General features: G+C 37.1%; 1 protein-coding gene across 16 annotated transcripts in view; it reads left to right on the top strand.

Moving 5' to 3' along the window:
- GPHN (gephyrin) overlaps positions 1-13,910 on the top strand; it is a 667,615-nt gene that overhangs the window by 401,776 nt on the left and 251,929 nt on the right. The gene's annotated exons all lie outside the window — the stretch shown is intronic.

Here is a 13,910-nt window from a genome sequence, read left to right as displayed (position 1 = left end):
CTTGCAAAACAAATGCCAGGTTGTAAAAGATTAAACTGATACATAAAAATCATTAAACAGTGATAATTTAGACATTGGATGAAAAAAAAACTGATCTAAGTCCCTAATATGGATATAAAATGAGAGGGGCAGAGAAGAAAAACAAATAATAAAGTGAAATTTGGTTTTAAATACTTAGGAAGCAAAACACCCAAAATTTGGAGAGAAAAAAGCCAACAACTTAGCATCCATAGTCTCTTAGAAGATACTACCAAATGAAGACTTTTTAAAAATTTTAATTGTGTGGGGTACATAGTAGTGGATGTATTTATGGGGCATGTGAGACATTTTGATACAGGCATACAATGGGTAATAATCACATCAGGGTAAATGGGTATCCGTCACTTCAAGCATTCATCATTTCTTTGTGTTACAGACATTCCAATTGTATTCCCTAATTTATTCTAAAATGTACAACAAATTATTGCTGATTGTAATCACCCTGTTGTGCTATCTAGATCTTATCCATTGTATCTGACTATATTTTGGGGTACCCATTAACCATCCCCATTTCCCACTCCCCCTCCCCACCCTCTCCACCCTCTGGTAACCATCATTCTACCATCTTTATCTCCATGAGTTCAATTGTTTTAATTTTTAGCTCCCACAAATAGGTGAGAACATGCAAAGTTTGTCTTTCTGTGCCTGGCTTATTTCATTTAACAGTGTCCTCCAGTTCCATCCATGTTGTTGCAAATGACAGGATCTCATTCTTTTTTATAGCTGATCAGTACTCCATTGTATATATGTACCACATTTTCTTTATTCATCTGCTGATGGACACTCAGGCTGATAATGCTGCAATACACATGGAAGTGCAGATATCTCTTCAATATACTGATTTCCTTTCTCTTGGATATATACCTAGTAGAGGCATTGCTGAATCATATGTAGTTCTGTCTTTAGTTTTTTGAAGAACCTCCATACTATTCTGCATAGTGGCTATACCAATTTACATTCCCACCAATAGCAAACAAGTGTTCCCCTTTCTCCACATCCTCACCAGCATTCATTATTGCCTGTCTTTTGGATAAAAGCCGTATTAACTGGGAAGAGATGATATCTCATTTTAGTTTTGATTGCATTTATCTGATGATCAATAATGATGAGCACCTTTTCATATACTTGTTTACCATTTGTATGTCTTCCTTTGAGAAACATCTATTCAGATCTTTTACCCATTTTTAAATTGGATTGTTTTATGTTTTTTCCCATAGAGTTGTTTATATAGTCTGGTTATTAATCCCTTCTCAGATGCATAGTTTGCAAATATTTTCTCCCATTCCTTGGATTCTGTTCACTTTCTTGATTGTTTCCTTTGTTATGCGAAGCTTTTTAACTTGATATGATCCTATTTGTTTATTTTTTCATTGGTTGCCTGTGTTTGTCGGGTATTACTCAAGAAATCTTTGCCCAGTCCAATGTCCTGGAGAGTTTTCCCAATGTTTCCTTTTAGTGGTTTCATAGTTTCAGGTCTTAGATTTAAGTATGTAAGTCTTTAATCCATTTCGATTTGATTTTTATATATGGCAAGAGATAGGTGTCTAGTTTTAATCATCTTCATATGGATATCCAGTTTTCCCAGGACCATTTATTGAAGAGACTGTCCTTTCCCCAATGTATGTTCTTGACCCCTTTGTCAAAATGAGCTCACTGTACATATATGGATTTGTTTCTAGGTTCCCTATTCTATTCCATTGGTCTGTGTGTCTGTTTTTATGCCAGTACCATGATATATTAGCTACTACAGCTCTGTAGTATAATTTGAAGTCAGGTAGCGTGACTCCTCCAGTTTTGTTTTTATTTTTGCTTAGGATAGCTGTGGTTATTCTGGGTCTTTTGTGGTTCCGTGTAAATGTTATGATTATTTTTTCTGTTTCTGTGAAAGTATTTTGATAGGGATTGCATTGAGTCCATAGATCGCTTTGGGAAGTGTGGATATTTTAACAGTATTGATTCTTCCAATCCATGAATATGGAATGTCTTTGTTTTTTGTGTGTGTCCACTTCAGTTTCTTGCAAAAATGTTTTATACTTCATCATAGAAATCTTTTACTTCTTTGGTTAAATTTATTCCTATGTGTTTTCTTTGTAGCTATTGTAAATGGGATTACCTTCTTAATTTCTTTTTCATATTGTTCACTGTTGGCGTATAGAAATGCTACTAATTGGCCAGGCATGGTGGCTCACGCATGTAATCCCAGCACTTTGGGAGGCTGAGGCGGTTGGATCACCTAAGGTCAAGAGTTCGAGACCAGCCTAACCAACAAGGTGAAACCCCGTCTCTACTAAAAATACAAAAATTAGCCTGGTGTGGTGGCAGGCCCCTGTAGTCCCAGCTACTCAGGAGGCTGAGACAGGAGAATTGCTTGAACCTGGGAGGCGGAGGTTGCAGTGAGCTAAGATCATGCCACTGAACTTCAGCCTGGGTGATGGAGCAAGACTCCATCTCAAAAAAAAAAAGATATGCTACTAATTTTTGTATTTTGATTTTGTATCCTGCCACTTTAGTGAATTTGCTTATCAGTTCCAATGGTTTTTTGTTGGAGTCTTAGGTTTTTCCAAATACTGTATCATCTGCAAGCTAGGATAATTTGATGTCTTCCTTTCCAATTTGAGTGCTATTTATATCTTTCTCTTGTCTGACTGCTCTAGCTAGCACTTCCAACGCTATGTTGAATAACAGTGGTAAAAGTGAGCATCTTGTCATGTTCCAGATCTTAGAGGAAAGGCTTTCAGTTTTTCCCCATTCAGTATGATACTAGATGTGGGTCTGTTGCATATAGCTTTTATTATGTTGAGGAACGTTCCTTCTATACCCAATTTTTTTAGGGTTTTTATCATGAAGCAATTGAATTTCGTCAAATGCTTTTTCAGCATCAAGTGAAGTGATCATATGGTTTTTGTCATTCATTCTGTAGATATGATGTATCACATTGATTGATTTGCATATGTTGAACCATCCTTCCATCCCTGGGATGAATCCCACTTGGTCATGATGAATGATGTTTTTAATGTGTTTCTGAATTTGGTGTACTAGCATTTTGTTGAGGATTTTTACATGAATGTTAATCAGATATTGGCCTGTAGTTTTCTTTTTTTGATGTGTCTTTGTCTGGTTTTAGTATCAGGGTAATACTGACCTTGTAGAATGAGTATAGAAGTATTCCTTCCTTCTCTATTTTTCAGAATAGTTTGAGTAGGATTGGTATCAGTTCTTCTTTAAATATTTTGTAGACTTCAGCAGTGAAGCTATTGGTTCTTTTCTTTGCTGGGAGACTTTATTATAGCTTCAGTCTCATTACTTATTGCTGTATTCAGGTTTTGGATTTCTTCATGGTTCAATCTTGGTAGGTTGTATGCATCTAGGAATTTATCCACTACTTCTAGGTTTTCCAACTTATTGGCATATAGTTGCTCATAGTAGTCTGTAATGATCCTTTGAATTTTTGTGATATAATTGTGATGTCTCCTTTTTCATCTCTGATTTTATTTATTTGGGTGTTCTCTGTTTTCTTCTTTGCCTGGCTAAAGGTTTGGCAATTTTGTTTATCTTTCTTAAAAAAACAACTTTTCATTTTGTTGATCTTTTGTACTGTTTTTTGTTTGTTTTCATTTATTGCTGCTCTGATCTTTATTTCTTTTCTTCTACTAATTTTGGGGCTTGATTTTTTCTAGCTTTTCTAGTTCTTTAACATGTGTCATTAGGTTATTTGTAGTTTTTCTACTTTTTTGATGTAGGTGCTTATTGGTATAAACTTTCCTCTTAGTACTGTTTTGCCTATCCCATAGGTTTTGGTGTTTTGTGTTTCTGTATTCATTTGCTTCAAGAAATTTTTAATTTGCTTCTTAATGTCTTCAGTGACCCACTGGTCATTCAGGAGCATATTGTTTAATTTCCATATGTTTGTATCATTTCCAAAGTTTTTTTTATTGATTTCTAGTTTTATTCTGTTGTGGGTTAGATAAGATATATATGATTTCAGTTTTTTTTGAAATTATAAAGACTCGTTTTGTGGCCTAACATATCGTCTGTCCTTGAGAATGATTCATGTGCTGAGGAGAAGAATGTGTATTCTGCAGCCATTGGATGAAATATTCCATAAGTATCTATTAGATCTATTTGATCTGTAATAGAGATTAAGTCCAATGTTTCTTTTTTTTTTTTTTTAAGATAGAGTCTTGCTTTGTTGCCCAAGCTAGAATATAGTGGGGCATTCTCGGCTCACTGCAACCTCTACCTTCAAGGTTCAAGCGATTCTCCTGCCTCAGCTTCCCAAGTAGCTGGGATTACAGGCACGTGCCACCATGCCCAGCTAATTTTTGTATATTTAGTAGAGACGGGGTTTCACCTTGTTGGCCAGGCTGGTCTCAAACTCCTGGACCTCAAGCGATCCACCTCCCAAAGTGCTGGAATTACAGGCCTGAGCCACCACGTCCAGCCTCAATGTTTCTTTATTAATTTTCTGTCTGGAGAATCTGTCCAATGTTTAAGGTGGGGTGTTTGAAGTCTCCAGCTATTGGTATGTTAGGGTCTGTCTCTCTCTTTAGTTCTAATAATATAATAATATTTGTTTTATATGTCTGGATGCTCTGGTGTTGGTTGCATATGTTTACAATTGTCATATCCTCTTGCTGAATTGATCCTTTTATCATTATAAAATGACCTTCCTTGTCTCTTTTTATAGTGTTTGTCTTAAAATCTATTTTTTCTGATATAAGTATAGCTACTGCTACTCTTTTTGGGTTTCCACTTGCATGGAATATCTTTTTCCATCCCTTTATTCTCAGTCTGTGTGTGCTTTTTTTTTTTCTTTTTTTTTTTTTTTTTTTTTTTTGAGACGGAATCTCGCTCTTTCGCTCGGGTCGGACTGCAGTGGCACTATCTCGGCTCACTGCAAGCTCCACCTCCCGGGTTCACGCCATTCTCCTGCCTCAGCATCCTGAGTAGCTGGTATTACGGGCGCCCGCCACCGTGCCCGGCTAATTTTTTGTATTTTTAGTAGAGACGGGGTTTCACCGTGTTAGCCAAGATGGTCTCGATCTCCTGACCTCATGATCCGCCCGCCTCGGCCTCCCAAAGTCCTGGGATTACAGGCTTGAGCCACCGCGCCCAGCCGTCTGTGTGTGTTTTCATAAGTGAAGTGTATTTCTTGTAACCAACAGATTGTTTAGGTCTTGTTTTCTAATCTATTCAGCCATTCTGTGTCTTTTGATTGGAGAGTTAAGTTCATTTACATTCAGTGTTATTATTGATAAGTAAGGACTTACTACTGCCATTTTATGATTTGTTTTGTTTTGTTTTTTTCTAGTTCTTTGTGGTCTTCTCTTTCTTCCTTCCTTCCTGTCTTTCTTTTTGTGAAAGTGATTTTCTGTGGTGGTATGTTTTAATTTCTTTCTTTATATTTTTTGTGGAACTATTGTTAGTTTTTTGGTTTGAGGTTACCATGAGCCTTGCAAATACTATCTTATAACCCATTATTTTAAACCAATGACAACTTAACTTTGATTGCTATGAGTTAAGAGCAAAGAGACAACTGATAAAAGCTCTACACTTTAAATTCATCCCCCCAGCTTTAAATTTTTTATTTTTTCTATCTATATTTTATAATAGTATGTCTCAAAAAGTTGTAGGTTTTTTTTTTGGGGGGACAGGGTCTCACTGTGTTGCCCAGGCTGGAGTGTAATGGTATAATCACGGCTCAGTGCAGCCTCGGCCTCTTGGGCTAAATCAATCCTCACATTTCAGTCTCCCAAGTAGCTGGGACTACAGGCACGCAACACCATGACCAACTAATTTTTGTATTTTTTGTAAAGACAGGGTTTCACTATTTTGCCCAGGCTTGTCTCAAACTCCTGGGCTCAAGCGATCCACCCACCTTGCCCTGTCTAGGCGCTAGATCACAGGCATGAGCCACCATGCCTGTAGTTATTATTTTTTAGATCATCTCTTAGTCGTCCTACTCAAGATATGAGATGAGTAATTTATACATCACACTTAACAGTGTTATAATATTCTGTGTTTGTGTATTTACTGTTTCCAGAGAGTTTGGGGCCTTCAGATGATTTCTTATTTCTCTTTAATATTCTTTTCTTTCAGATTGAAAAACTCCCTTTAGCATTTCTTGTAAAATAGGTCTGGTGTTGATGAAACCCCTCAGCTTTTGTTTATCTGGGAAGGTCTTTATTTCTCCTTCATGTTTGAAGGATATTTTCGCAGGATATAATTTTGTAGGATAAAAGTTTTTTTCCTTCAGCAGTTTAAAATTTGCCATGCCATTCTCTCCCAGCCTGTAAGGTTTCCACTGAGAAATCTGCTGCCAGACATATTGGAGCTCCTTTATATGTTATCTGTTATTTTTCTCTTGATGCTTTTAGGATCTTTTCTTTATCCTTGATCTTTGGGCGCTTGATTATTAAATGTCTTGAGGTGGTCTTCTTTGGGTTAAATCTGCTTAGTGATCTGTAGCCTTCGTGTACTTGAATATTGATGTCTTTCTCTATGTTTTGAAAGATCTTTGTTAATATCTCTTTGAATAACCTTTCTACCCTGATCTCTCTCTCTCTCTCTCTCTCTCTCTCTCTCTACCTTTTCTTTAAGGCCAATAACTCTTATTGCTCTTTGAGGCTATTTTCTAGATCCTATAGGCGTGCTTCATTATTTTTTATTCTTTTTTCTTTTGACTGTTCTGACTGTATTTTCAAATAGCCTGTCTTCAAGCTTACTAATTTTTTTCTGCTTAATCAGTTATGCTGTTGAAAGACTGGTATATTCTTCAATTTGTCAATTCAATTTTCACCTCCAGAATTTCTACTTGATTGTTTTTAATTATTTCAGTCTCTTAATTAAATTTATCTGATATGATTCTGAATTCATTCTCTGTTATCTTTCATTTTGTTGAGCTTCCTCAAAACAACTATTTCTAATTCTCTGTCTAAAAGGTCACATATCTCTGTCACTACACACTTGGTCACTGGTGCCTTATTTTAGTTCATTTAGCAAAGCCATGCTTTTGTGGATGGTCTTCATGCTTGTGGCTGTTCATCAGTATCTGAATATTTATTCTAATCTTTGAAGTCTGGGCTTGTTTGTACCCATTCTTCTTGGGAAGGCTTTCCAAATACTCAAAGGGAATTAAATGTTGTGATCTAAGTCTGGTCACTGAGGCCACATGTGCATTAGGGGGCACCCCGACTCTAGTAATGCTGTGACTCATAGAGGTACTGCCGTGGTGGTCTTAAATAAGATCCAGGAGAATTCCCTAGATTACCAGGCAAAGTCTTGTTCTTTTCCCTTACTTTTCCCCAAACAAACTTAGTCTCCCTCTTCGTGCTGAACTGTCTGGAGTTGGGGAAGTGTTAATGCAAGCACTCTTGTGGCCACCACCACTGGTACTGTGTTGGGTCACTCCTAAAACCAGCACAGTACTGGGTCTTGCCCAAGGCCTGTGGCAACTATTTTCTGGCTGCTGCTTGTGTTTACTCAAAGACCAAGGGATCTTTAGTCAGCAGGTGGGGAATCCTGCCAAGACCAGGCTTTTTTTTTTTTTCAGTGCAGCAGGTCCCCTTCTGGCCCAAGGTGGGTTTAGAAATGCCATCCAAGAGCTAGGGCCTGGGATGGGAGGCTTTAGGAATCTTCTGGTGTTTATTTTACCAGGTTGCAAGACAAAGTCCTCTTTACTTTTCCTTCTCCTTTCCTCAAGCAGAAATCTCTCCCTATGGCCATTATCACTCTAGGCTCATGGCAGCTACTGCTTGGCTGCCACCGATGTTTATTCAAGGCCCAAGGGCTTTTTAGTCAGCACTGGGCTGAGTCCTGCCAGGCCTGGATCTCTCCCTTCAGGACAGTGAATGCCTTTCTGGCCCAAGGCAAGTCTAGACATGCCCTCCGGGAGCTAAGGTTAAGATTAGTACATCAAAAATTATTTGAGTGACCCATTTTTCAGTTCTCCCAAGGATTGTACATAACTAATACTATTCTAGATGCACAGGAGATAAGTTAATTATTAGGGTTTAATTCTTTGGAGGAACTAGTTGAGAATGATTGTAAAACTGTTCTAACTGGATGTTCTCATATAGCATCAGCGAAGACTTTCTCATTGATTAACTATTTATTAGCTGGTATTTAACCGTCCTTTGTAAATAGTAATTGGTCTTTTGACAGATGTTCAGTTTTATAAGTAGACTCACATGTTTATGTTTCCTGTGACAAATGACAGTTAACAATATATCAAAGAATATAATGTTGTTCTTCAGACTGGGCATCTAGCTATACAGTAGAATGAAAAGGAAGAAATAGGTAACAGAAAATAATGAAAAGAAAGGCCTTGATGCTTCTAAAGAAGTTATGTTAACTTTGAATGCTTCTCTAGCACTAACTTTATTAATGAGTCCCACTGATTCTGAATGACCTGGTGTGTTGTCAGTGTGTCAGAAGACCTCTATGTGAGAACAGTCATTTGGAATATCTATATATACTATTTGGCTTACTTTTACAAGTTTTACCTATGTAAAATTAATATTGAAAGGGAGCACCTGATTACCTATTAGAAAGAAAAATTACAATTTCCCTCAGCTGCTCACAGTCTGCGATATGTGAAGCAATGTGGAATAATGTTAAAATCTTGTACTTAGAGACGGAAAACCTGGATATAAGCCCTTACCTCACCACTTAATAATTCGGACAAGTTACTTAAAATTTAAGCTTCAGTTCTCATCTATAAAATGGAAATAATAATTATCCTGTATCTCACAACAGATTATTATTTTTAGTACAGGAGATGACATATATGAGGAAATTTTTATAACCTTGTAAATTAAGAATTAAATATTTGCAGAATTCTTTCAAGGTACCAAACACTGTGCTCACTGCTCAGAATACAAATATGAACAGATTGTTCCAGCCCATAAAAAGTTCACAATCTAGGGCCTGGGTGCAGTTTCTCATGCCTGTAATACCAGCACTTTGGGAGGCTGAGGTGGGCAGATGTCTTGAACCCAGGAGTTTGAGACCAGCCCGGCAACATGGCAAAACCCCATCTCTACTGAAAAATACAAAAATTAGCCAGACGTTGTGGCACATGCCTGTAGTCCCAGCTACTTGGGAGGCTGAGGTGGAAGAATCACTTGGGCCCAGGAGGTCGAGGTTGCAGTGAGCTGTGATCGTACTACTGCAGGTGACAGAGTGAGACTCTGTCTCAAAAAAAAAAAAAAAAAAAAAGAGTTCACAGCCTAGCTGAAGAGTTGCTTTTTTAAATTACTTCTTTACCTTCCTAACTCAATTATCTACTTCTAGTAATCAAAAAAGTGAAACTTGGTCAATGTACTGACTGTCCAGTAGTTACTAATAAGCTCATTGCTACTTATTGCAAAACTAATCAGCTTGCTATTTCAGGAGATAGAGACTTAAGAAATGCCTCTTGTAATTGACATTTGTTCGTTGTCTGTCCAGCAGTCATTTTCCATTCCCTCTTCCTAGCACTATACCACATTTCCCAGTCATGTAGTTTGGGTGGAATTGACTAAACCTCCAGGGTAGGTTGGCTTAATACTGTATAATCAGCATACCCATTTCACCTAGCCACAGTCATTAGTTAAAGGATCATGTAATTCAAAGCAGTCAGAGCCAGTGGATTTCATCTCTTAGATTTTAATTTAACTACTGGGGGACACAGATTCTTTGTTTCCTGCTGAACATGAATGAGGAAATATACAACCCCAAGAATTACATCTTGGGACCGTGAATGGAATGCCTGCTATGATGGAACTAGCAATAAGAAACAATCCTGAGAAACAGAAGTTTAAAAGAGATACTGGGTCCCAGTAACATTTTGTGAACCACTCATTCAAGCCCTTCTTGAACTATACAGACTGCTTGACTTTTTGGTTACATGAGCCAATAAGCTAATAGAGATTACTGTTGTCTGTAACTAAAAAGCATCTTAACTATTATAATATACCTCAACATGTACTGTATCATCAAAGAAATAAGACATTTTCCTAATAATGACTAAAATGTATCAAATAGGAATCCCTGAAGTTTCATGTTTGAGTAAAAAACCTGATTCAAGAGGATAGAGGGTTGGAAAATGTGACTTAAAGGAGGAAGAGGATGAAAATAAATCCTGCTCCTCTGTATTTATAAAATAAATGAAGATATTTTCAGAGAGACTGGATCCAAATCTGAAGGTGACAACTTATGCTTTGCAGCCTCAAGGCAACTGATAGGTTCAAAGCTCAAAGTAATAACATTAACAACAGGCAAAGAAAGAATTTAAGACAAAGAGGGAAGATACCCTCGGAGATTTGTAATAGGAAATCTCATTTCACTGACAGAAATTAAATCTTCTGGAGAAATCCAAAACAATAATGATGCTCCCTAAGCTGTATTGTATGAAAGAACATCTAGTGATTGCCCTGAGAAGAAAAAGAGTTGGTGATTTCCTCTTGGTAAATGATACAGAAAAAACAATATTTTTATCCATATCATTTGTATTATATATATGTGTGTGTGTGTGTGTGTGTGTGTGTGAATATATATGTATATGTGTGTTATATATATATATATATAAAACAAACATGCTGTATGTTATGTTTATTAAACATATATATATACGTGTATACACCACCGCATGGTAGCTGGCACCTATAATCCCGGCTACTTGGGAGGCTGAGGCAGGAGAATAGCTTAACATATATATGTATACATGTGTTTATGTGTACGTATACATGTATTTATGTATACATATACATGTGTTTATATGTATACATGTGTTTATACATATATATTAAAACTATATATATACGGTTTTATTGTTTCTTTATCCATGAGGATTTTGAGATATTAAAATAATTATATTAATTGAATACCAATCATTCTTCTAAGCATTTTATATGTATCAGCTCTTTACATAAATCCTCATTTTGCTTGTAAGAAATCTGAAGCTGATGGTAGTTAAGAACATGGAACTACTTAGTAGCTGAACTGGTATTCAAGTCTAGGCAGTCTGATTCTAAGATGGGAATTCTTGACTACTCTGCTATAGCACCTTACATAAAAGAAAAAGTAAAAGAAGACATTTTGGGAGGTGACAAACTAATTACAAACTCTCTTCAAAAATGAGAATTGGGGTCCAGGTGCGGTGGCTCACACCTGTAATCCCAGCACTTTGGAAGGCTGAGGTGGGCGGATCACCTGAGGTCAGGAGTTTGAGTCCAGCCTAGCCAGCATAGTGAAATCTCGTCTCTACTAAAAGTACAAAAATTAGCCAGGCGTGGTGGCGGGCACCTGTAATCCCAGCTACTCAGGAGGCTGAGGCAGGAGAATCACTTAAACCCCGGAGGCAGAGGTTACAGTGAGCAGAGATTGTGCCATTGCACTCTATCCTGGGTGACGAGAAACTCCATCTCGAAAGAAAGAAAGAGAGAGAGAGAGAGAGAAAGAAAGAGAGAGAAAGAGAAAGAAATGGGATTTTTTACCGTGGTTTGAAATACTTAAGTGATAAGATGCACTGCCCAATCTAAGAATTGTAAACAATCGAATGTGTTTACTCTGGAAGTTTACTGATCCAAGCAAAAAAGCTTTAAGCTATAAGCATCTGTGGAGTAAGAAAAATATATAGATAAATCAATATAATGAAATACTTTGGAGAATACAGTATGATACATGGTAAAAGATAGTTTTATAAAGGTTGAGTTATAACACTTAGAAGTATAAAATAAGTATGTGCCAAAGATTTTATTTAACTTATTAATTAATGAGAGAACTAGTAAGCTGTTACACCAATTCAAACAAGAATGGAAAGGACATAGACATGTGTCAACAGTCATGAAGGCTGGAATGAATTTATAAATCAAAAATTTGTGCAAGATATACAGGCCAATGATTAGTTGCTCCTGATCAGGACTACACTTATTTGCATTTCTATGGGCAGGAATCATTACTTACATTATTATTAGTTTTCTTCAACTTGCAAAGTTGTAAAATCGTGTAAAACAATGAAAAGTGCAGATAACTCAGAAGGATATACAAGTCAGGGCATTCTAGTGATCTTTGTAATCACGAAGATAAGTTTTTTTTCCAGACAGGATCTTGCTGTCACCCATGTTGGAGTGCAGTGGCACAATCACAGCTTACTGCAGCCTCTACCTTCTAGGCTCGAGCAATTATCCTGCTTCAGCTGCCCAAGTAGCTGGGGACTACAGGCACACAGCACCATGCCCAGCTAATTTTTGTATTTTTTGTGAAGACAGGGTTTCATCATATTGCCCAGGCTAGTCTCAAACTCCTGGATTCAAGCAATCCACCCTCCTCAACCTCCCAAAGTGTTAGCATTACAGGCATGAGCCACAGAGCCTGGCCTCTAAGATAGTTTTTATTTACCACAAAAAAACGTGTTTGATCTCATTAGGTTTGGGCTGATTCATTACATAATTAGAGCAATTTCTTTTTCTTTTTGAGACTGAGTCTCACTCTGTCGCCAGGCTGGAGTGCAGTGGCACGATCTCAGCTCACTGCAACCTCCACTTCCTGGGTTCAAGTGATTCCCCTGCCTCAGCCTCCCGAGTAGTGGGATTACAGGCATGTGCCACCACGCCCAGCTAATTTTTGTATTTTTAGTATAGACAGGGTTTCACCATGTTGGCCAGGATGGTCTCCATCTCTTGACCTCGTGATCCGGCTGCTTCGGCCTCCCAAAGTGCTGGATTACAGGTGTGAGCCACCGCGCCTGGCCGCTAGATTATTAATTAACCAGATATCCTTCTTAAGTTTGTTGTACAAATACAAAGACCACAAAATTAATTTTTGTCTGGAAATTTTCTTAGGGAATCTCAGATTCTATTAGGTTGCTAAAAAAGTAATTGTGGTTTTTGCCATTACTTAATACTTTTAAAGTCCTCTATTTTTGCCAACCCAAGATTAGTAAACTATGCCCAAGAAACTTTACCATATCATCATTTTGGTAAGTTCCTCTCTACTACAGGTCACCAAAATTTTATTCCCACATGTAAGTGATCTTCCTTACCACATAAACAGCTGAAACCTTCTGCTCCAGGTACTAGGTTGGTTTTTCTGGGAGGGCATTGTCAGCATTGGCTTCAGGAGTACAGCCAATATTTTTTTCTTCAAAGTGGTAGTGATATTTGATTAGATGACCATCATTCTCAAATATATCTCCAGGTAAGGCCTTGGTTGCACAATCAGTTTGTACAATTATATCCTGTTGAAAAGGAAGACATTCTTATTAGGAATGCAAGTAACTATACTGTCAAGAAAAGTTAGGAAATTACTAAGAGTTTTTGAATTTGGAGGAAGTCAGAATCAAATATTATTTTGAAATGTTTCATATTAGTTAAGAAATCAGGATCTACTAAATTGTGTGGGTTACATATAGCTTAAAAAGAAGAAAAAGAGCTTCCTCATGTATCCAGAAAATAGAACATTTAAAACAACCAATGTCAGTAATACTCCAAACAAATAGGAAAAGAAATTTCCTTCTGTATTCCTTTTTCATTCTGTGTTGATTCAGTCCTATGATAATTAATTATTATTCAAATAAGCCTGGGCTTAGCAGTCTGCTTTCATGAAACTTTCTGCTTCTGGCCTGAAAGAGTTTTAGAAATTCTAACTCAGTCCACTGTTTAGGTCTAAAAGTTGTCTAAGCAGAAGTCTACTCATGAGTCTATTCTTTCAAGTATTAGTACTTTGAAGTATTTGGTACAATTCTTTCCATGAGGCTTTTGAAACTGTCTCTGTTGAACACACAAACTCTGGCCTATAGCTTAATAAGCATAATCTTCAGGTAAGCATCAAAATTTGTTCATAGATGACAGACTACTGTTAATTGTAACCAATAATATCAAAATGCAAGA

This window comes from Hylobates moloch, unplaced genomic scaffold (genome assembly GCF_009828535.3).
Source record: "Hylobates moloch isolate HMO894 unplaced genomic scaffold, HMol_V3 SCAFFOLD_16, whole genome shotgun sequence".
Taxonomy (NCBI): domain Eukaryota; kingdom Metazoa; phylum Chordata; class Mammalia; order Primates; family Hylobatidae; genus Hylobates; species Hylobates moloch.
This window is presented reverse-complemented; position numbering and strand designations above follow the sequence as displayed.